Genomic DNA, 25,078 nt, shown 5'->3' on the forward strand with positions numbered 1-25,078 from the left:
GGTGACAGACATAGAAATCTAAAGAAATAATAGTTCAGAACTTTCAAAACTTAATAAAAGACTAATTCATATTTAAGTTTAATGACCCATAGTAGAGTAAATACAGAAATCTATACCTAGGGGCATCAAAATTAAACTGTTGAAATCAAAGGCAGTTGGATACAGTGTCACATGCCTGTAGCCTGGGCTACATAATCAGAGCCCATCTCAAAAAGAGAAAAAGCCAAGTTCAGGGTTGAAACAAACAAACAAACAAACAAACAAAACCAAACAAACAAACAAAAAAAAACAACCTTGAAAGTAGCAAGAGGAAGAAAGCATATCAACTACAGCAAAACAATGTCTGTGATTTAGAACTTATCATAAATAATGAGATAAAGTGCAAAAAAAAAAGAATTCTATCAATCAAAGATATACTGACATTTCACAAAACAGAAGTGAAAAAATTTTAAAGATGTCTAATTTTTGTAAAGAAAATCTTAAGGCAGTAAATGTTGTGTTTATATCATAAACTATATATACCTAGTTTATATACATTTCATGTTTATATATCATAACATATATAATACCATATTATATATCATATACATATCACATATATCATGCTATATACCATATATATCACAAACATATGTATATATAGTTTATATATAATCTATATTAATTTTTATATGTATAAGCTATATACATAATTTATATATATATTTCATATACCATATTTTAAAATATATATATACATAGTTTATATAATATGCAATATGTAATATAATGTATAATATATAATATATAGTTTATATATACATAGTTTATATATTAGTTTATAAATACTATTTAAAAATATATTAATGACCATAATAATATATAAAATGTATTTTTTTTATAGAATTGAATTAGCAATATGCTTAACTAGACCTTGACACAATTAACTAACAATATATAAAATAAAACTTTTACCAGAGGTACTCATTGCAAATTTTGAGGAAGCAGAATTAATATACAAGAACTACCATACCCCCAAGCCGAGATGGCTCTACTGTAAATACATACAGAGTTAACAGTAGAAATTCTTCACAAGCTTATTTTTGAGAAAATAAAGGACAAAATACTTCTGAACCAAATTAAATGAGGATAGTATCACTCTAGCATCCAAATGAGACCAAGTCATTACAAGAATCTAAAAGTACATATTATCATCCCTCAGGAGTATAGAAGGAAATATCCTTAACAAAACGTTAATGATATGAATTAACTAATACATAAAATGATTGTTTAAGATGGCCACATGGGTTATATTGCAGAAATGCCAGTTTGTTTTAAGATTTAAAAATATTGATTAGAGTAATAGCATAAATGACAAAAAACATTAATAATGTAATGCTGAGAAAATGTATTCAACAGAACACAATACATTTCATGACAAGCATTCTCAACAAGCTAGAAATAGAACTAAATTCCTCAATAAAAAAAAGGGTTTATGAGAAATCTATGGTTTGTATATGAATATGAAACATAAATGATTTTCTTTGAAAACTGAAATCAGAGTAAGGCTTTGTACTCTCCACACTCTTAGCAAGCGTTGCATTAGAGCATCTAGTTTAAAACTGATAGTAAGAATGAAAGGCACCTTAATACATACTATGTCATGGTGTCGGAAATCCTGAGAGATCCACACAAAAAAGCCCACATCCTAGAAACAATGTCAAGCAAAGTTATATAATCATGAGATTAATATGTGAAAATCCATTTAACTTCAGTAATAACTAAAAATAAATAACAATATGAAAGAAAGAATTTGAGAGTCACAACAGTATTAGAAAAAACAATAAGAACCCTATTTTAAAAATTAGGGTACAAGATCTGTGCAATGTTCTGAGAGAGACTGAACAAAAGTTAAATATAAAAAGCACTCAACATTAACATTTAAAGATTTAATATCACTAAGATATAATTTTTCCAGCCAGGTATGGTGGTATCTGCCTGTACCACAGCATTTGGGAGGCTGAGACAGGGGAGAGGCCCAAGAGTTCATGCCTGCCTGGGCTACATGGTAAGTGAAAAACAGCCTAATTACAAAGCAAGACTGTTTTAAACAAGGAAAAGATGGGGTTTTCCCTAAATTGATCTGTTAACTTAATGCAAAACCTTTTATTGTCTTTAAGTGCATATTTTCACAAAGTTAATAAGGTGGTATTAATATTTAATGGAAAATTCTTAGAAGTAAATTTCGATGGCTCTGGGTGAGGAAATGGATCATTAGATATAAGACAAGAACCACAAGGAACAAAAGAAAAGATAATACCTGAACTTTGTCAAAATTAGTAACTTATGTGCTTTACAGGATGCTACCAAGAAAATGAAAGAGGAGGTATAAGCCTTTAATCCAGGACTGGGCAGATCAGTGTGACCCTGTCTCTAAATAAAAAGTTAAAAGAGGGCTGGAGGTGTATCTCAGTGACCGAGCTCTAGCCTAGTGTGTACAAGACCCTAGATTCAATCCTTGATGAGAGAGATGGGAAGAAGGAGGGAGATAGGAAGGGAGAGAGAGAAGAAGAAAAGAAAGAAAAGAAAATTTTAAATGAAAAACAAACTTAAAAGATAACCTAAAAGTAGAAAATTATTTGCATATATTAATATCTTTACAAAGAACTTGTATCTTGAATATATTTTAAACCACTCAACAATATAAAAGTGTGGGGAGCCAACAGAAGGCGGCTATCATCCTTGCAGCCATCTTGAGCCATATACCCTGACAAGAGACTTGATTACATCAGCCTACAAGAGCTGAGCACACTCTGATAACATCTTGCTTTAGATACTCAGGATCTTCCCTTGGGTGTGTGAGACTTAAGGGTGTGACTTAGAGATCAGATTTAGAGACAAGACCTAAGGGCATGATTAAAGGCGTGACTTAGAGGCGTGGCTTAGAAGTGAGACATATAAAAGGCGAGAGGCAGACAGGAGAGTTCAGAACAATTTGGAGTAACAGAGAATCAGATACTTCAGAGAGTACAACTTGGAGTAGGAATTAGGCACTTGAGTCTTGGCACTTGGAGGAAGAGCTTGGAACATTAGGCACTTAGCACTTGGAAGAAGGAACTTGGAACTTGGAGGCACTAGGGACTAGAAACTAGGGACTAGGAACTCAAGACTTGGGACTTGGAGAGAAGAAGAGAGACTGAAGAATAAACAGGATTGAATCACACTCTGTCTGGTCTCCATTCCTCATCCGTCCTCACTCTCTCTCTTGCTGAACCCCGACCCGAAGACCTGAGCAGCTTGGGGCAGTGTAGGCTCTAACAGTTTAGCCCCCAAGGCTTTTGGCAGTGTGGGTTCCAGCATTGACAGAATGGTCCAAGACATTTCTGGCCCCCAAACGCGGGGCAGCTCGGGCCGCGACATTTTTAGATTATTTTAATTGAAAAATAGTAAAAAAAAAAAAAAAAAAAAAAAAAAAAAAAAAAAAAAAAAAAAAGATATTTTAGCAAAGATATATCAGTAGCAAACAAAAATATGAGAATATGCTTTACATTATTAGCCAATGGTGAAATGCAGTTAAAACTACAATGAAATAGTACTATGTACTCTCTAAATAGGTCACAATAAAAAGACAGGCAATAATAAGTGTTGGCAAGAATGTTAAGAAACTGGGATCCCCACTCATTGCTAGTGAAAGAATCAAATGCTATAGGTCACTTTAGAAAACAATTTGGCAACATCTTGAAGAGCTAATCATAATTATAGCATTAATTACCCTATCAACCCTGCTATCAAATATCTACCTTGCAGAATTTAAACATAAGTACACACGAAAATCTGAATGTTACATTCCTAACAGCATTACTCATCAGAATCCCGAATTCAAACCATGCAAACGTTGATTCAATGGTGAGCATATAAGCACAGTGTGGTGTCTGTATGCAGTGGACTACTGATTCATTGAGACTCTCAAAAACATGAGAACTTGGGCCAGAAAGATGGCACAGCAGATAAGAGCACTTATTCTTGAAAGCCTGGGTGACCTAAGTTTGAAACTCAGAACCCACATTGAGGTAGAAGTAGAGAACCCACTCTGCAAAACTGTGTTCTGACTTCCACTCACATATATGGCCTGTCCCCATCATATATACATACATACACACAGAATAATAATAATAAAATGTTAAAGAAAAATAAAATAATATTTTAAATCTAACTAAAAGAAGGCAGACACAAAAGATATGTTTCACCATTCGACTCATAAAATATACAAAAAAAGTAAATATATAGAGGAAGAAAGCAGTTTGAGTAAGTGTAATTGCAAATGGCCCCAGGGACATTTTGAAGAGATGATGAAAACGTTCAAAGCTGGATTGGGATGATGGCACCTTCATTAGTCTTCTACTGGTGTTATAACATGCTGTGCCATTTTTAGAGGTTTAAAATAACACATCTTCATTATTTCATAGTTTCTCAGACATGGCTGCAGTGGGCTCCACAAGGCTACTATCAAGATGTTGGCCAGCTCCCTTTCTCACCAACAGCTCAGGGTCAGCTTCCAGCTCCTCTAGGCTGCTGGTAGTAACCAGCTCCTAGCAGTTTAAGAACGAAGACCTTGCTTCTTTAGACGGAATTCACAATAAAAATGTTGTCTTCCTCAAAGCCCATAAGAAAGAGTCTCCTGTAGTGGTATTTTAATTAGGCTTACACCTGATTAAGCCAGGCCTACCAAGAATAATCTCCCCTTCCATTAGCTCATAATTATCTTGGAATCTTTATTACTTCTCCGAAACCACTTCAAGCCTGCCACATACTGTAACCTAATTATGGATTAATTAACATGCCATCCTTTCACAGGTCCCACCAACACTGTGCAGGAGGAAAACACGGGAGTCAAAATGCTAGGGAGTATTGAGAAACCCTGCTTCACACACAAATATACAAATATATCTTTAAAAAAACCACTAATCTTATATTTGTCATGGCTGAACTTTATATCCTACAAATCTATAAAATATACCATGAAAAAATACTGTGATTATGTTATAATGACCCTGTAGGCTACATTTGAATTCAACGTACTATACCCAGAACTATATTTTCTAGAAAATTTACTCAATGGGGGGTGGGGGGGAACGGTCGCTAAATTCATCACCCATACCCTTAATAATTTGTTAGCAATTAATTTACAGAAATCACTTCCCAGGAGCACAGCAGCCAACTTTCCCACTGGCTGGCTTTTATTCGTCTGTGAGCTTTCACTGAAATGAATAGAGGCTCACTTGCATTCAAAGACTTCAGCTCTCCAAAGAGAGTAGAGTTACCTTTGCCCAAGGGTTTCACTTTCTGGTTTCTCTATCAGGGAGTGGCTCCCTTTTCAGCTCCCCTCACTGTATGAAAAGCTTTGCAGCAACATGAAGTCCCCACTCTCCCAACTGTGCACAGCCTCTAGCTTCCTTTACCCTACAGTGAGGAACCTGGAGTTCTGGAGCTCTTTGTAGCATTCCAGGAACGTCTTTGAAGTTTATTTGTTCTTGACATCTTGTTTTCTGAACAACGGTCTAAAACTAAGTACTTCATAATTTTAACCCCGTCTGAGAACTTTTCAGTCTTTAAAGAACTTGCTATTTAAGGCAATTTAATTTAAAAATAAAATGAAAAGTTCAGGCCATCACAGTTCTGCTTCAGGTGCTGTTTTGACACTACTGATGCTATTCCCTTGGGGAGTGCCCAGCAAGGTCAGCTGGATGGTTCTCATGGCAGGTCTGCTTTCTGAAGAAACTACCTGTTACCATGGAAATAAACACAAAGGACATGTCCATCTTAGGGAGAAGGGAGCAATTTGGAATTCTTTCAAGGGTTTTGTGTTAAAAGGAATAGAAACTCTTCTGCAGGATGTTCTTTCGTGAAAATAAACATCTTCCTTTCAGTATGCAAAGTATCCCGCTACAGAAGATATGGACCACCTACATATCAGCAAACTTTCAAACATACAATTTCACATAAGTTTTAAAACTTTAGGTCATTTGTTCCCTGAAAAAAATGTATTAACTACAATAGTAACTATATTGGTAATGCTACAGAACAGTACCCTGTTCTGTATTCTGTATTCTGTATTCTGTATTCTGTATTCTGTATTCTGTATTCTGTATTCTGTATTCTGTATTCTGTATTCTGTATTCTGTTATTCAGATAGTCAAGAATGCAGATGCTTTCTAAAATGTGCTGAAATGAGACTATCTACATGATTACATAGCACCTTGTGGATACTGGCTGATATAGTCCCTTACATATTTCCCTTGGGATTTGGCTTATTCTCCATAACTCACAACATACAGAGATTCCTTGTTATAAACCTTAGTAGCTTGTAGGAACTGAAGCTAAAGGCAGGACATAAGGTTCTTTGGGTTAAAGACACATCTTATCACACAGCAGCTATGCTAGCATCGCCAGGTTAAGACTCTCTGGGCATGTCTCCCCGTGTATAAAAGGGGTATAACAGCATATAGCGAGAGGAGGCAATTGTGTGGACAGTTTTATGAGAGCATGTCCACGCTGGATCATTTACGTACAACGTATGACTATTTCTGCAGAGATTCCATAGCTTATAAAGCTTACCTCACTAAGTATCTGTCCCTTTTCAGAAAACAAACAAAACAAAAAAGCAAAAACAAACAAAAAACAAGGGGCAGCTTCTGACACATTTGTTTGGTGAAGATTAAATGAGACTTCACAGAATGCGCTCCTATGGCAAATAACAAATGCGTCTGGGATTATTACTCTGTTTTCATAGTAATAAGTTGCCAAAACTACAGGAACCTCATTTTCTAAAATTTAGAGACATTTAGAATTCAAATTAGCACCTCCCAACAAAATTACAAATAAACTCAATCTATAACAAGAATCAAGATATATAGATATAGATATAGATATAGATATAGATATAGATATAGATATAGATATAGATATATAGATAGATATATAGATAGATATATAGATAGATATATAGATAGATATACATATATATATCATGAATTAGATTGACCATGAACTAATAATACTTTGGAACTGGTAGGCTTGCCCGTGTTCCCCACCCACTTTCATATCTGGCCATGGAAGTGGCTGAAGTAGTATGACCACAGGATGTGATGTGCAGCTGTCACGCAGGGCAGGAAGCCCTGTGGGCCACAGACAGCAGCTGCCGTGAGTCATCTGCTTCAAGAGTAATTGATACTGTGCCATTCCTTGATGGGAGAGCTGTTGGTCACAGGTGTGTGACACATGCATATTCATGACTGGCCCTGCTCCTAACTGTATGGTGGAGACAGGAGAATGAGAAGGAGTCAAACTACCTTTAGAATATGGCCAGAGCAGACAGATGCAGCCAGGACAGAGTTTGTTTCCACTCCTCTCGGCAATAACTGGTGACCCAAGGTGAATTATACATGTTTGAAATTGAAAATAAAAAGTGGTCTATTTGATAAATCTATAAAATATGAGTTTAATATAACAAATGTGGGCCAGTAATTCCAAAAAATATAATAGATCCAAAAGCTAGCATGTACTTGCTGAAGAAGACCCATATTTATACATTTGCAAATAAAGTTGGATCCCCAAATCTATAAACCCTGGAAGCAATCCTCACAATGTTCTCTCAAACCAAAAATACTTAAACGCTGAAGAGTTTGCACCAGGACCATGGATTTCAGACACTAACTTGTGCCTGCCTAGGCCCATAATTACTCCATCAATGTGTACATTGCTGGTTTGCATATTAAAAAAGGCTGTAAACAGGTGAGAAATTAATTTTTTTTCTTTTAAAAAAAGTTATTTCCTAATGGATTCTGGTGAATTCAAATTAGCACCTCCCAACAAAATTACAAATAAACTCAATCTATAACAAGAATCAAATACTATTAGCCGGAGAAAATTTCGAATTCACGAATGATTGTGGTTGATATGCTAAAATGAAATCACCAACTTTCACAGGCAAAACCGACAGTTATTGGGCATTCATTCCTAGAATCTCCCTCCCAGATAGTTCATTTGTATTATCTAAAGCACTTTGGCTCATTTTTTTTTATTGAATTGCTCATTAAGCACCATGCAAAGGACTATAGCCAGGGTTATTGCTCTAGAGGAGCCTAGCGCCTAAGATAGGCAAGGCTGTTTCTAGAGAAAAGCAAGAGCAGCCTTTCTGAGCTCATCCAACTGAGCATACACCACAAAAGGCCGTCTGAATTGATTCCAGAATTTACTTTATATTCAAATCAAAACTCAAGTCTATTCAAAGCACTCAGCAATCTGGCTTCTTTGAGCAGTCAGTTGCTGCTTGATTATTGTGAGCTATGAAATTCAAAGTACTGTGCGCACTGAGGTTGTCTGAGAGCTCATCCAAGACATGAGTTCCTCAGCATGAGTAAATACCAACAGCTTACCATTTCACACATCAAAGGGAGCCTTCTAATTATCGAGGAGCAGTGAGACACTTGTAGAGACTTCATCAAAAATGCGCCCAGGTACTCACAATGTATACTAGGTAAGGACAGCAAAGTTGGAGCTACGTTGATCATTACCAAGAGTCCTCAGCCAGTTAAACTACTAACTGCATTCATTTGGCTGGTAATGAAAATAACCCTCTCCACACAAACACTATTACATATGTGCCTGAATTCAAAGTATACTGATTTCTCTAAACAACAGGTTTATACCAGACCAAATATCAGACCTATAGCTTCATATCTATTTGGTACCCACACTCCACACTCTCCAGATAAAGATGTAGATTTAGTCAAAGGAACATAGAGGGAAGCTACATTGTCTCCCCGTTTTGTTTAGGGAGGATTCATTCCATTCAAGGTTTGCTCACTAGGGCTGCTGTTATCAAAGCCCCTCGTACTGAAGGACCTAAGCAATAAAAACCTATCGTTTCACAGCTCTAGGTAATACAAGTTCAGAATTCGTTGCTGGTGGATAAGTTCCTCCTGAGGATTTGAGGGAGTCTGCTTCATGTGTGTAGACTAGCTCTGGGTGGTTTGCTGGCAATCCTTAGTCTTCCTCAGCTTTTGGACCTCTGCCTTAACTGTGACATGGCTTATTCTCGTTTGCCTTTCTCTAAATTCCCCCTTTTAAGTGAGGCCACTTGTCATATTGGACTGTAGCCAAGCTGAAGTACCCTACCTAAATATAAAAATCATATATTCAAAAAAGTTGTATTCTAAGGTGCTGGAGGACAGGACTTTAAAATACAAATTAGGGGGTTGGGGACTAAAGTATTTAACAAAGGTGGTAGAGCATTAGCCTAGTGTGAACAAGGTCCCTGAGTTCAATCCCCAGCTCCACACACACAAAATAATAAAATATAAACCATCACTTTATGAGGATATGTGGGGCAAGTAGAAACATGTCACCAGACAAAAACTGGGAAGGTTGAGTGGATTCAGAAACCCTGGTAGTTCTCATATCTGAGAATACTGGTTCCTGTCCAGGAGCATGGGACCACTACACCCTACATGGGGATGTAACAACTAATTTCATAACATAGAACCCATAATTCTCCATGTTAATGAGATATCTAGATTGGCTGGCACCAAGGGTCTAGCCAATAAGCTTCCCTTCCCGGACATTCCTTCCTACAAAAGGTATGTAATCTCTGGTCCACCCTGGGTAAGTTGTATGTACCATTTTCATCATGAATGAGCAGTTTGGACAAGCAAGGACTGTCTCTTTCATCAAGAACTGCCATGGGGGAAGCTTTCATTATACAGAGCCATGCCAACTAATTCTTTCACATACTTGATGGCCCTTGGGCCCCCTCCATTCCCGACTCCGTTCTGCAACCCCTGAGCAGGTGTCAGCCTTCTGAGAGCCCATCACACCATGGCAGAGAGGATGAAATGTAGCCTAGTGCCTCTGTGTTTCTTCTGCCTGAGCAAAAGTTCACACATCTGAGCAGCAAGGCAGAACTTGGACCCATAGGGATACAATTCAACCCAGTATACATTCCAAATTTTAACACCCAGTATCTATATCAGGTCAACAACTATATTTTACAGCATACATCACATCTTCGAGGCAGAGGACAGGATAAGCTCAGCATATCACAATGGTACAAACCTACCTCCCACAACCTGCCTGTGGCATACATGTATCAAATTTCTAGGTTAATCTCTCAACATGGCAGCCCTGCCTGGAAGCCAATTCCTATAACCCACTAATTAGATAGGAAAGGACCTGCAATAACTCAACTCGTATATCAGACTGGGAAGCAAACTATATGTAGGAAGATGGAAGGGCCAAGCAAAGTAGGAACAGAGTCCAAATTTTTAATCTACAGCAGGGTTTCTTTTCCTTTTCGTTCAGTGTGCCTTGATTCCAGTTTCTGCAAATTCACCTGGTAGAAAACAATCTCCGAAAATGCTTCACTCAGTGAACATGCTGCCACACATACACCTCAGAGGGAAGAGACATGTTATAGCTTCAGAAAGGGAAAGAAAAGCCTTATGTAAATCCAGAATTATCTTGGGTGAGCAAAGATAGAAAATTATAGTGGAGGTCCTTGGGGAGGGGTCACAAAGACAGCCTTTAAGATCAACTTACAGTGATTTAAAAAATAGCACCATACTTCATTGAATCATTTCGCCTGCCAAGTCAAGTGCCTGATTTAGAAGCACAAAGCAACTCACTCTGCAGAATCTAGACATGCAGTCACGAATGTTTGATTTCCCATGGGCTAGACTTCATCTGTCTTCAAATCAGGGCTAAGCACAGAATCTCACCCCATTCTCCTCCAGCAACAGTCTGACATATGCATTCAGTTGTTCAGCACAAAATATGGGATCTCTCGCATACACACCTCTATGAGAAAAGAGAAAAAGCAACTCAGGCTCTAACACAACAGAAAGAAGTCCACGTTCCCCCAGTCAGATACCCAGCGAATGCCAACAGAATTCTATTATGAGCAAGACGCCATGGACCTGGATAACTATTTAGTAATCTTTTTCTCCTTGACATATGTAACTTGGAAGCTCAATATCATGCAACTGAGATATTTTTGTCAATTTCCACCTGTTTCCTTCTTTATTGATTTAACCTCATTTGATGAGGTTTCCCTGGGTATCTGTTATGCCTCTTCAGTAGACTGAAAGAATACATTCTCTCCTTACCCACACCTTAAAAACGCCTTGAATTGAACTTTGATGTATTTTAGGAGCTGAGCCACATAATTCTGTGCAAAAGAAAGAACCCTATTGAAATGAATAACAGTCCCAATAGGTTAGCCAGCTTCACAGTTACATTTATCTACTCAAGGTGAGACAACTGCTAGTACATAAAGAAACAAAATAGTTGGAAAGAGCCTAGCTGGCCAATAATTTAACTGATTCATACTGAGATAACCTTAGGTGATGCTTGTTAGGAAACTCTCAACTTCTTTTCAATGCAAATATATCTATCGTCATAATTTTGTTTTACAGATTATGTTGTGAATTATTTTTGTCTAATGACATCATTTCTTCAATGATCTAATGTCTCACAATAAAATAAAATATATCTAATATTGGATGATGCAAAATAAAGGTTATTCTTTATTAGCCAGAGGATCGCCTTATGTTTTCATTTTTTATTCCTTATCCCTTGAGATTGTGCATTACTAGATTTGCATTGCTCTGTTCACTCTGCTCATTACTTAACATAAGTCTCATTCTTTTTGCCACAGGACACTTCTCTGGGATGTCATAATTCTTAATGCTCAACTGAGCCTTCCCTCAAGCCAAACTGTCTACAGTCCCTCATTTCTAATCTCTCATTCTCAGGTCCAGAAAATGAATGAGATCATGAACTCTTTCCCTATCTGCTATTTAACCAATGCTCTCATGGCTCCAGGAGAGCAGTCAGCCTTTGATGGATCCTACCACCCAGTACAATTTCGCATCATGGTAACTGCTATTAGAGACATACACTTTTAACCACAGAGTTTAATAAACTCTATTCCAGTAGTTAAAATGTAGTTTAGCTTGAAAATATAAGCACTCATTCTATCATATGAACTAAAAGAAATAATCTGAAGCAAATTGGCTTTTGTCCATATAAGAGTATACTCCCTAAATTACCTCTTTACTGGCTATTCAAATTATCTACATGTTATTCCTCAGAAAGCAGTATTAGTATGTGTGTGTGCATAAACATGTGAGTGTGAGTTCAGAACCAAAGACAGGGTCATCAGGTCATTTAAAGAAGCAAAGTTACCAAAACAAAATTTGCTAATTTTTCTACTCTCATTTTGCTCTTTTCAAGAACTGTGATTTTTTAGTTTCTATATTTTTATGGAGAACTAAGAAAGTTTTTAATTAGCCCAAATTGGTTTTCATTTCATTGATACTCTGGTAACCTCTATTTCCTAGTAACTGTTTCTATTAAAACATTTTAAATTGGATGTTACCTATCAAACTAATGCAGAATCATGTGTCATATTGAAAACATCAATAGCAAATAAAAATCATCAGCCCCCACCAGAACCAGAAAGCCCAAAGTATTCTTCATAAATATACTATACAGGGAAAAAACACTGTCTAGCTGGCTAGTCGATATTTGTTCCAAATTTGCTTTACTATACATAAAAATATTCTTCAGACAATACCAAAATACTATAATGCATTTTTACATGGGAGTATTTTCTTTATTCAATCAGATAAGAGAAGGGAAAGCCATAGAACTGTCCGAAGAATATTTGCAATGCAATTAGAGGGAGTGAGTGCGTCTGAGTGTGTGCCAGACACAAGGGGCCTCTCCTTAATTCACACAGTCCAATGTCTTAATGCACTGTACAGCATCAAACTGCACTTCCTACAGTGTTCAAACTTTTGTCAGTTAACTAGATGTTTACTGAGTCCCTGGCTGGGGCACTCAACACTATGGGCACGCCATGCCGGGCTACGTACAGAGCTCCAACACCATCTGTCACTTGAGCTTCTAGAGGTTGAAAATTTCAATTCAAGTCAATTTACACTGCGCTCAAACTGAAGCTATAATTCAAATTTCGACTCGAAGCCTGAATTCCTTTTCAGTGTTCTTCAACTTTGACCCAGCGCCCCCCTCCTTCACTGAAAGGGGCCAGGACAACAGCCCAGCAAGTGGGGCAGGCAAAACAGGCCTCCTTTGTTCACTTTTGTCCTTCCAGTTTTCTATTGAGGTGAGGGACTGAAAAGGCGCACCAGGCTTTGGAAGGCTGCTTGCTTGCAAGCCATCCTCCCTCAAAGAATGAAGAAAAAAAAAAAACCCTCCAGGATGAAACTCTTTCACAGTTCATTCCTACCTTAAGGCATAATTAGTGGGAAATTAGCACTCTTCCTCCCTTTTTTCTCTTCCCTTGATGGAATATGTTCACAGTGGCTAAGCTATGTTTGTAATGTTCGTCAAAAATGCATGCTCGGATCGCTTTATTCAAATGCCAAGGGCATCTAGAAGTGACATGGAGTTAGTTTTAACGTTGAAATTTGGAGAAAAAAAAATTACACTACATGCTGAATACACATACTGAATATTTTGAATGCTCTCAACCCACTTGAGAAAGATAAATCAAATTCATTGCATAGTACCCCGTGGAAGACCTCCTACAGGATTCCCTGAGATTGCACTGGGAATAGACTTTTTGTTAGAGTGGGTTTTGACACCATGCATATCATAAAATGTAGAATATATTATAAATGAGCATGCATATGTAGAATACTATATCCTGTATTTCCTGTCATCACTTAATAAGGAGAATTTTAGGATCATTTTGATGTAATAGTAACTGTCATCTTCATTCTCCTTTGAATTAAACAATAAACGGTAATAGAGAAGATAACAGGAGAACACACTATATGAGATAGGACTTGCTAGCAGTGTTTTGAAATGGAGTAAGACCTTTGATAGTGTGTGTAATGCAAAAGTCTGGGTGGATAGCCACTGGAGAATCCTTACACTCACTAGCTTTTTAGTTATTTGAGGGAAACCATCCATCAGGCTGCATTATTTTCTTCTATTTGGAATTCTAATCTTGTAGGCCAATAAAATAGGTCAATTAAGTTGACACCACATCTTTTTTTATTAGCTCAGCTGAGCAATTATAATTGGGTGGTGAGGGTTATTCTGTCATCTTTGAAGAGTCAACGGTAGGGAGAAATGCCCGATGCGGAGGAGTAATTTACAATTCCAGCACATCTCTAACCGTTCAGCATGAAGATGTTCCTATCTGTTCCAGACCTGGGGCACATGTGTTCTTAGTCTTGATTAAAATAACAATGTCACTTTGGGGCATTATAACAAAGCCATACTAATTTAATCTACTCTTGTAACAAAACCATTTGGCACAAGTGTACCACAGACATACATATATTCCAATTCAACACATTAAAATATCAACAGGACAGACATCACCAGTGCTATCTCATGATGGAGTAATGCATGCATGCCATAGCATCTGTGCATACATGCCATAGCATGTTTTAGGTTTTTCACAAGATATGGGGTCAGCCATACTTGTTTGAGCTTGTGCAACTCCTAGTTAATAAGGGTTAAACCAAAAAGTTAGGAAACCTTGTGAGTGACTTCTTGTTCACGATACACACAGCATGCTAATTTATGGCTGTATTTTGCGTATATGGTACATCTGCCATGCGTATGTATATGTGCCATGTCCTATGTGCAGAAGTGAGAAGACAATCTCTGTGCCACTCCTTGCTCTGTATCTTGTTTGAGGCAGGGTCTGTTTGTTTCTCGCCACTGTACTGCATGCCAGGAGGAAGGACCATGATCGTCTTGTGATTGGCTTGTCTTTGCTCCTATCTCTCTGTAGGAACACAGATTTCAGAAACATGCCACATCTGACTCTTCATGGGTTTGGAGAATTTGAATTCAGGTCCTTGTGCCTCCGTGACAAGTGTTTTACCCACTGAGATATTTCCCCTGTTCTTACTCTGTAGCTTTAAAAGTAGAAATTTTGTATCAAGGAAAGAGAAAGGAAGAAGTGCAGTTTGAGATGTGGAGAAATGGCAATCACTACACAATTGGTGGGACTGAGAAATGATGCAACTGTCAGTAGAAAGCACAGTGATCCTTAAATAAATTTTAAAGGAGTTTTCATGTCATCCAGTAGTTTCTGGATGTATACCATAAACAACTGAAAACAATGATTCAAAGAGATACTTATACATCCATATTTATGGTAGCATCATACAAGTAGTCAAAAGGTAAAGTAACCCAGGTGTCCGCTGACAGCTGAATGACAATTGCATGAACAATAGAAGAAAAGTCTGGCATATTGTGCAAAGTAAGGTCTGCCAGTGATTATAAATGCTGTATGACTTGACTCAAATAAGATACTTAGTCACACCCATAGAGACAGCGTACTATCATTCAGCTGTAGGCTTCTGCCTTTGACTGACATCTCTGGTTGGTTGCCAGGGATCATGGGAAGAGAAGATGTTACTGTTTAATAGGTTTCAGTTTGAGATGATGAAGAAAATGCTGTACCTGGACAGCGTGATAGTCCTCACAGCGTGGATTCACTTAACGCCACTCATCTATTTATTTTAAGATGGTTTGCAATAAAAAAAAAAAACTGTATACTTCATTACAGTAAAAAGCAACTTACATTTTACACAGTGGGTTGAATTAGCCTCTCCTTTGAAACATAACTGACTATGAAATTCAAGTTGCTAAAAATGGAGGTTAAGCCAGTCTGCTGCATTTCTCCTTTCTGCAGCCTTCTCCTTCTGGATTTGAGGAGGACCAACAATTATCTGTTGATGTCATACATTCTTTTTTATTCTTAGAAATGCCAGTAGCGAGTTGTAGTGGCCTACACTGGTAACCCCAACATTAGGAAAGTAGATGGAGAAATATTGAGAAGTCAAAGCTAGCCTGGGCTATATTACAAGAGCCTGTATCAAAACAGAAGGGACCTAGAGTGATGGCTCAACAGTTAAGAGCAATGGCTGCTCCTGGATTCAAGTCACAGTACCTACATGCCAGCTCACAACCAGCTTACCTTAGTTCCCAGCAATCCAGCACCTTCCTCTAGCCGTTTTGGGAACTGCATGCATGCGTGTGATGCAAATATCCATGCAAACAAAATATCCATACATAAAAATAAATCATTAAAAATGGGAAGAAGAAAGGAGTTGGAAAGGATGAAGAGGAGCCAGAGGAAGAGAAGAAGGAAAGATCAAGAAAATAATGTCAGCCAAAGGCAGAAGCATACAGCTGAATGGTTGTTCTGTGGATTGGAGGTGGACATAGGAATGGGAACACCAGTGAGGAATGGAGACATATTACCCACGGGGTACAAGGTTTGTTAGGGTGAAACAATAAATTCTGGATAGCTAATGAACAGGATAGTAACTACAGTCAACACTAGTGAGTATGATTGAAGTTTGCTGTGGCAGAAGATCAAATTTCTCACAGCAAAATGAGAGAGAAAATGTTAATATAGAATGTGATGAATATTTTATGATCATCTATTAATAAATACCTACATCAAAACATCAAGTTGCATGCCTTTAAGTATACGTAACTCTTATTTGTCAATTATACCATAACTGATCTGCAGACAGGATGATTTTTTCCTTTGATGCCAACAGAGGTTTTTATTTTGTAAGGGAGGAGTCAAATGATCTTTCCATTGGCAAGAACAGACAATGAGTTAAATAAAAATAAGCCACTGGATTCTTGCTGTTAGCACCCAGGTCTCTTCATTTTTCTCATCCGCCAGGAAGGTCTGCTTACCTGCCAAGAAGGTTAAGGACTTCTTCAGGTGAAAAACACACAAAATTTAAAATAGAAAGAACATCTAAGTGCTTTTGAAAGATTTAATTTTATTATTTTTAACTTTGTGTATGTCTGTATCTCTGTGTGGTATGTATAGCGTGTGAATGCTGGTGTCTGTGGATGCCAAAAGCTGCACATTCCCTAGAGCCGAAGTTACATACAATTGTGAGTCCCCTGTTACTGGTGCTGGGAATTGCTCAGGTCCTGTGAAAGACAAGTGCATACACTAAACCATCTCTCCAACCCACATTTGGCAAATTTCAGTCATTTGTGAATCACTTCTAATCACCAAGCATCTCAAAGCCGACCTAAAAACTCCTGAGATACACACACACACAAAGCTTCTCAGTGCAGACAAGCAAAGCAGAGCTTCCTTGTTTGTCCTGTTTGCTCTGGGTTGTCATCTTTCTCAGACAGAAACTGTTCTTTAAGATGAGACTCCAGTGGCAGCCGATGGCACCTGCATGTTGGGACTTAATGCTGTCATGGTGAGGGTTAGTTAGTATGCAAGCATTCTGTTGGCCTGCCTTCAGGGACCTAGCAATTGCTTAGGACATGACCTGCCTTGGCTAGGTGCAACAGGTGTGTGCTGTGTATAAAGGAACCCGCTGCCACTCAGCAGTACTCTCCCAGCATCCTCTCTATCTGTTCTCTGCCCTCAGGGCTGCTCCTTCTGTCTGTCTGTCTACATGTCCACTTGTCTACATCTATCCCCTTCCAAGGCCTTCACTCCTCTCCCCTCCCCCCAATAAACCTGTTTCACACCAGGTCTGTTGTATAGCATAATTTCTCAGGGGCACACATTGGCATCTAAATTTTACAACAGCGAGACTGTCAGCCATGGTGACATTTAGAAGTTACCTTTCAGAAGAATGATAACAGGAAGAGGTCACAAGGGGGCTTTTACTAATGGTGTTACACTGTAATCCAGTATTTGAGTGCTGGTAACACCAATGTGCTAGCTTATAAAAATTTATAAGCCGGATATTTACATTATGTAAAAGTAAACCTGTGGTCATTGATGGTAGAAATGTTATACTCGTCGCAATCACTTCAGTGCTGAGAACAAGAGGCTACTCAGTAAATACTTATGAATGATCAACTAATGACTGAATCAACAAGCTAATCTCTTTAGAGAAAACCTCCTGTGGAATTACATTAAATAGTATCTTTGTAGGAACATTATATATACATGTGTATATATTCCATTCTATCCATCATACGAGGAGAGTGATACTTACATAAAAGTGTTAATTGAAGAGATTCCTATGAAAGGTGTCTACACCCCTGGCCTGCATATTCTCAGACACTCTGACACACTCTGAAGCACTCACACCTGGTCATTGTCACCACACAGGCTCACAGGAAGTAGCATTTCCAAAGACAACTGCTTTTTATTCACCGTCAATGCTGCAACAACAACACTGTGGTATAAAGGTGTTTGCACTCAGTCCATGCCCACATCACTACCCTGCAATACAGGACCAGGCCAGTTCTCTGGCACCTGCTGCACTGCTTTTGAAATTCAAACTGTCAAGTGCAAAGTTGTCCAGGGTCTATTATAGTCCTATCTTCCCACTAATATGAAACATTCAGCTACTTTCCCGAGTCAGGGTTATAAAAGTAAAGTCGATGCATTTTTCAGTGGATTGGTCAATTGTGATCATTCTAATAGCTCTGGCAAAGATGGCCAATATTACTTTTCTTCTATTTCTTCTTTTCTATACTAATGTGGAATGGCTTGGTAAAAGTATCACACATTGCCACATGCTTAGGGTACTGAAAGCCTTCTTAATTTTCTCCTTAGACTCTAAAGTCAGTGTAGAATTTGGGTAATAACTGGCGTGTGCATCGTTCTTGCACACCTGGAGCTCTCCCAATATATTGGCTAGCATAATCTTTAATGCAGAGAGAATTCGCTTGTCTACATTGTTTTAGCTTCTGAAAGGCCCACCAGCAGGGAATGGGTGGTTAGCATAGACCATTTCAGAAGTAGTCCAACTCAAGCAGGTTTGTATTCAGTAGCCACTGTGTTCCTCCCCAGAACAACCCCAGGGGGAGCTCCTGGGGCGTGCGGAAACAAGGCTGCTACCCCATTATACTCCGCTCCACTGCTTCCTGCTAGAGCTTCGGCAAGGAAGGACCCTGTTCTTCAAAACCACACTTCTGTTTATTAACCACGCAAGAATAGCGAAGAAAAACAGTTCCCGCTCTGGACTTCTTCCCTCTCAGTTTACCCTGGTGCAGGAGCTGTGAGTGAGGAGAAAGGGGGCAAAGGGTGAGGTAGGAGAGGTACTCTTGCTCATGGCGACCTCTCTCTGTGCTGGCAGAAGCACAGGGACCTCCAGCCAGCTTCGGGCTAAGAAGAGGTAGCCTGGAGCAAAGGGAAAGAAATGACCTGCCCACCAGCCCGGTGGACTCTGGGAACTCGCGCTGCACCTGCTATCCAGAGAACACTCCTCAGAGAATGACTCCCTAGCTCTGCCCCCTGTGAAATCCCGTCCCTGCTCTGTGCCGTGGCAGATGTGGGCCGAGAGTGGCCGGATCCACACACCGCGGGAACCAGAGTGCTGCGGTGCCCACCCGCGCTGCCTGGAGGGCCCGGGGCGGTGCCGGGCACAGATGGCGCTCACAACTAGATGATGCTAGAGCGCCGGCAGTCACTCCAGGCTCAGCACAGTACCCCAGGGCGAAGCTGTAGTCAGGTCCCACCCTGAGAGCCCGGGCAGGGAAGAGGCTCTTTCCAGTCTGTCCCAAACCCGGCGCGCCAATCTTGAGAAGGCCGTCCACCGAGGCTGTGTGTGGTGAGGGAACTGTCACGGCCCTCACCTGGAAGCCAACAAAGCAAGTGTCCCCAGTGCACCATCCCTGGTGTCTATCCTGTCCCCCTCTGATTCCCCGAGTCATCGCCGGGGCTGAGAAAGCCGAGGAGGGCAGTCAGCATCGCCCCCGGCTCACGGCGATTTGCTCAGGTGTGAGCACATCTGAACAAAGCCCACGCCCAGATGTGTCCGCGGGGACACGAACGCGCGCACGCTGCTGCGCGACCAGCGGGACTCTGGCGCTCTTAGCCGCCGGGCGACCCTGTCTTGTGACACTCTGCGTTCTCTGCATCCCAGCCGAGAAAGCTGTGTAATGCCCATCTGTCCACAGGCAGACCTCTAGGTAGGGCTTCCAGAGAGACGTGGGGCGCCGGTGCCCAGGCTGAAGTTGACCCGGGACCCAAGGAGCTGGTGGGCCGCCGTACCCGAGCTGCGGGGTCGAAGCCGCGTCCTCCCAGGGCACGCGTCTCCCTTTTCTAGCCGGCACCCTGACTGTGTCAAAGGCTTGCAAGAGAAAATGAAGTCGCCGACCTGTTTCTCCCATGCTGCAGGCGCAGCCAGACTCCCACAAGAGCCCAGTTCGGGAGCCAGTGTCCGAGTGACAACGCGGCAGCCTCCTGCTCCTTGTTCTGCTCCAGCCACGTCCACCCACCGGGACTGAGTGTCACCAATGCAACCGCCAGACACACCCAGGGCTACTCACGTTTTCCTGCCGCGCCCACCGCCCTGCCGGGGCGCTACTGCCCAAGACCCCGGAGCGCAGCTGTGGTGCGTGTGTCTGAAGCTTCCGAAGCTGTCGCCTCCAGCTGCCCCAGTCTCTCCGTCCCTGCACGGTCCCTTGCGCCCGCGCGTCTGAGGCTCGGACTGCGGCGCGCGTCCGCCAGCGACCCAGGCGAAGCGCGCGTCCCCGCCACTCCCGCCCTCCGCTCCCGGCGATACCCAGCGTCGCGCTCAGGCCCCTCCCGACTCTCTAAGCGTCCCCGCGTCCCCCTCCCCCGCACTCACCGGGCGCCGCCCGCCCCCTCCCCTCCGGGCTAACACCCTCCCACTCACAGCTGAGGCTGCAGCAAATGGGCTTCAGCTTGAGCGCCTTGAGGACTGGCTGGCCCCTCACCTGAGAGGTCCCGCTACTTGAGGTGGTGGCTGTAGGGCCTGGAACACAGGAGTGTTCAGGTGACTGGGATGTGTCTACAGATGGTCAAAAAAAAAAAAACCAAGTGTTTTAAATGCCACTCTTTTTGGTTTAGATTTCCGGGTGAGTGTGATGGATGAATCTGGATCACACATTCCCTACCTCCCTCCTCTCACCTCCAATCCTTCGCCCTCTCTTCCTTTAAAATATTTCGAGCTTTTGAAACTCTTAATTGGCATGAGTTGAGTACTAGTTTATAGTTTTACAACTGTCATTTCCAAATACACTTGAGGAAGGGTCTCTTTAGTGTGTAAGCAGATGCTATTTTCAGTAGGGATTGGGTTTCTGGAGTAGTTGAAATTAGCTTTTCAGACTGCCGAATGTTATACAAACTTTTTTTTTTTCCCTGTGCAAACAACTTTTTTAAAAAGATGCATAGAATTTGAGTAAACCCACTGCACACTACACAGTTCAAATTCTGGAGGACCCTGGCCCCTTCCAGCACATAGCCACTTAGTTGGGCCCACTCAGGTACAGTTAGCCTAATATTACCCAGCTTGACCATTTACTTTTGGAAGCTCCTATGAGCCTTTACCTTCAGCCTCCAGAATAGGTTAGATCGGGATTCATGAAGAAAAACAGATCTTGGTCATGCTTCAGAGTCCAGACAGCTCTTCTGCCCTGCTGAAACTTTAATTTGAACTTAAACTTCAACCTACATGCACTCATGTTCAGTGTTCTCTTCTTTCTCCTACTGCCCTACAGGATCCCCTTCAGATCCCCAAACAGTACCATAATTCAAACTTGATCCCTAAACCTATAGTTTTAACTACTGTACCATGCTCTGTCAAATGACAGAGGACAAAAAGTTTGTTTCTTTCCATGGGAGTAGCACCTCCATAGAGAGCCATGGAGCCCTCCAGTGGTACCTGGGAAGAACAAGCTTTAGACTTTCCTTTTTTTTTTTTTTTTTTTTCTCTCTCCCAGTTCTATCATTGCTTCTGCTTTCCTTTTTTGCTTTCTTTGCCTGATTTTTCTCAACCAAGTTTTCTTAATTCATATCCATACTGCAGACCTCTCAGGGAGACTGCCCTACAACTTGACCTCAAGTTTTCTGAAACCAAGCATGTGCCTAGCTATGCCAGTAATGATCAATGTGTGCATGAGCAAGTGACTTCCCCTGTCCACCTGCTTCAACCCTGTGAAATCAGAATTTTAGACTATGTAAACACAAAAACTTGGTTTTAGCTGCTGTCTTTATTTCTCTCTCTCTCTCTCTCTCTCTCTCTCTTTCTTTTTTGTAAATTGTAAATGTTAACATTTTTTTTCACCACCATCAGCCCCCTAGCAAAACTCAAATGAAAGTTTAGAGAATTCTAGATCAGAAAGATAAAAGCACTTTAAAAAGAGTTCTTATATTAGCATCACTAAGTAATCTGCTACAAGAATGGTATTTACCTGTGTCACCATTATCTTCAGATTGAGGCAGAGATATGTTGATAATAGTAATTTTAAAATGTTATCTATTTGAAAGGACATTATAATCCAATATTGTTAAAAAATACAGTTATAACGGGCAGCTCAGTTTATAACATGATCTTTATTGACTGCCTGCTATATCAGTACCAGTGTGTGGTCCCTCCCCCCTCTGCTGAGTATTATGTCAATCACTATAACAAATACTAAGAACTAGACAAAACTACAATGATGACTACAACAAATGCTAAAGATAATCAGTCGACTTACAGAGTGCTTTTGTTACTCAGTTACAAAGGCCTTGGTTTCAAAGGGTATAGCCCACAGCCAGGTGGCCTCATTGGTTTTGCTGTGGCGGCACATCATGGCAGGAGAGTGTTTTGTGGCAAACCTTCTTACCATAAGTCAGGAAGCAAAACAGAGAGGGAGAAGATGGGTACACAACTTCCTTCAAGGACACACACCTAATGACCTAAAGCCCTCCCACTAGGCTCCACTCTACAAGGTCCCACCATCAACCCAGAGCACCAAGCACTAAAGCTCCATCACAGGCATTTGGGAACAGATCAGGGAAAAGGAGCAAGTGCAGCCTAGTCCCAGTGATGTGCTTCTAATAAACAGAATTTGCCAGAGCAGTGGGTTGTCACTCCTGACTTTAGGTTACACAAAATGTCCTGATTGCTTATCCATTTGCTTCCTTGAGCTTAGAGACACCAATTGCCACATAAGAGATGCCCTATGAAGACAGATGCTTTTCTTAAGGGAAGTCTCTGAGCAACAGATTGTGAAGAACTGAGATCATTAGTCCAAAAGCCAGCTTTCAGTTTATTTCTGTCAGTCAGCCCAGTGAATCCAGTTGTCCCAGTCTAACCCTGAGATGACTCCATTGCAGGCCTAGTCTTTGGTTGCGACCTCATAGAAAGTCAGTGAAGCAATGGTTGGTTATGGACCCACAGATACTGGCTGAGAAGAAATGTTGCTACCTCCAAACTGCTAAATCATCACAAAGATGCATTCTAATATGGCCGATTTCACTAAATGATCAACTGCTATTGTCACAAGGTTCAAAATACTGCTGGATGAAGAAGCAATTGTGGGGCAGATGACTTGTCTGAAGTCTGCCTCAGCAGTGCCCACCTTCACACCTAGTCACACTTAGCTCCCACAGACAAGATGGGCCATCTTCAGTGCCCCACCCAGATGCACCTTTCTCCTTTTGACTGGCAGCCATGGTCTCAGCTGGCCCAGCTCCTGGGGGTGGTGATTACTCACTATGGATAATAGTGGGGTGCACATTGCATGTTCATAATATGTAACTAATAATTGGGGGCCATGTACATCACATGACTAGTGAACAGTATAAAGTTTCCCCAGATGCATAACACTAGTTGCCCCTTCATATTTCTCCTTGCCATCTGCTACCCAACTACGAACTTAGGTGTGCTAGCTGGATACCATTTGGGCACATGTTAGATGAAGCCAGAAATTTGATACCCATTTCTTGCCTGCTGCTTAGCAACACAGCGCCCTGACATGTATCTGAAGGAGGTGATATGTAAGCAAGTGGAGGAAAGTGTGATCAACAGTGGCTGCCATATGTGAATTTCTTCTCCAGGAGCCTGTGAGTCACCATATCTTCAATTTGGCTCAATATTCCCCTCTCTCAGACCCTGGAAACAACATTGGAAAGGACATTTTCAACAGCTAATAAGCATGTTCCTGTAAACAATGCTTCCATCTGTTCCCATGGTTTCTATCTACAGGAATGTACAGCAGTTTGGGTGAATAGATTTAAGACTAGCCAAGGTCAACGTGCAGCCAGCCATTGAAGATAGGGTCGTCTAGAACAGAAAATTGCCTCTCAGGGAAAATAGACAGATATACTGAAAGGTACTCTTGACGTGTACCCTTCACTGCTGGCTTCAGGGGCACAGATGACAGGTACAATGAAGGTCGGGTTGCCTTGGAAAAGCAAAGAAAATACTCCTGTATACAACACGGAAGTCTAAAGGAGTGAGAGATTCAGGAGATTTCTAATCTTTGGCTGTTTTGCTGCATTTTAAGAAGGAGATCTTAGGTTAATATATATTGTAATGTTTCTGTCTGTACTTTCTTTTAAGTCTTGATTTTACGTTTAACTCAAGCGGTTTTAACATACACCATAAAACTTATTATCTTAGCCATTTTTCAACATACAGTTTGACAGTGTCATATTATGTGACCATTACCGTCATCTGTCTCCAGAACTCTTTCATCTTAAAAGCTGCAGCTTTCTAGCCACTAAACATCTTCCAAATGTCCTCTGCCTCCAGGCTCCAATAACCACTACTGCCTTTGCTGTGTCTATGAATCTGACTGCTGTAAATATTTCATATAAATGAAACAAGACAATGTACAGCTTCTTTTTGTGACTAGCCTAATACCCTAATGTTTTATCCAGTGTGTAGCATGTGTCAGAATTTCCTTCCTTAAAGCTGAGTAATACTTTATTGTATACACAAATCACATTACTTGTTCATCTGTTGATGGACACTTCTTTGCATCTACTTCTTGGCATTCATAATGGTATGAACGTGGTTATTTGAATATCCCTGAGATCTTGTTTTAAATAATTTTAGTTGTGTACACAGAAGTAACATTTGCTAGTCATACAATATTAATTTTTTCTGAATGACTGTTGTGATTTTTCACAGTGGATGTAATGCTTTACACTTCTTTTACCTCTTTACATTTCTTACATTTCTCCCAGCTGTGCCCAAGGATCATACATTTCCGTACCTTTAACAACATATCTACATTTTTAGAGAGTTTTATACATGCATAACACATAGGGTGTGGGGTTGTTAGTTTACTACAACTCCAG

The 25,078-nt window shown here is 40.5% G+C and overlaps 1 protein-coding gene across 39 annotated transcripts in view; it reads right to left on the bottom strand.

Annotated features, from left to right (window-relative positions):
- Nrcam (neuronal cell adhesion molecule) overlaps positions 1–20,519 on the bottom strand; it is a 326,757-nt gene extending 306,238 nt beyond the window's left edge. For 13 of the 39 annotated variants that reach the window (XM_076941917.1, XM_076941914.1, XM_076941919.1 and 10 more), the window contains exon 1: positions 20,311–20,518. The gene's annotated coding sequence lies outside the window, so the exon portion shown is untranslated. Of the gene's footprint in view, positions 1–20,310 lie in introns of all 39 variants that reach the window. The other 26 variants (XM_034513754.2, XM_034513752.2, XM_034513749.2 and 23 more) reach the window with 4 other exon arrangements.
- Between the last annotated feature and the right edge of the window lie 4,559 nt (positions 20,520–25,078).

This window comes from Arvicanthis niloticus, chromosome 11, assembly GCF_011762505.2.
Source record: "Arvicanthis niloticus isolate mArvNil1 chromosome 11, mArvNil1.pat.X, whole genome shotgun sequence".
NCBI classification, from domain to species: Eukaryota; Metazoa; Chordata; class Mammalia; order Rodentia; family Muridae; genus Arvicanthis; species Arvicanthis niloticus.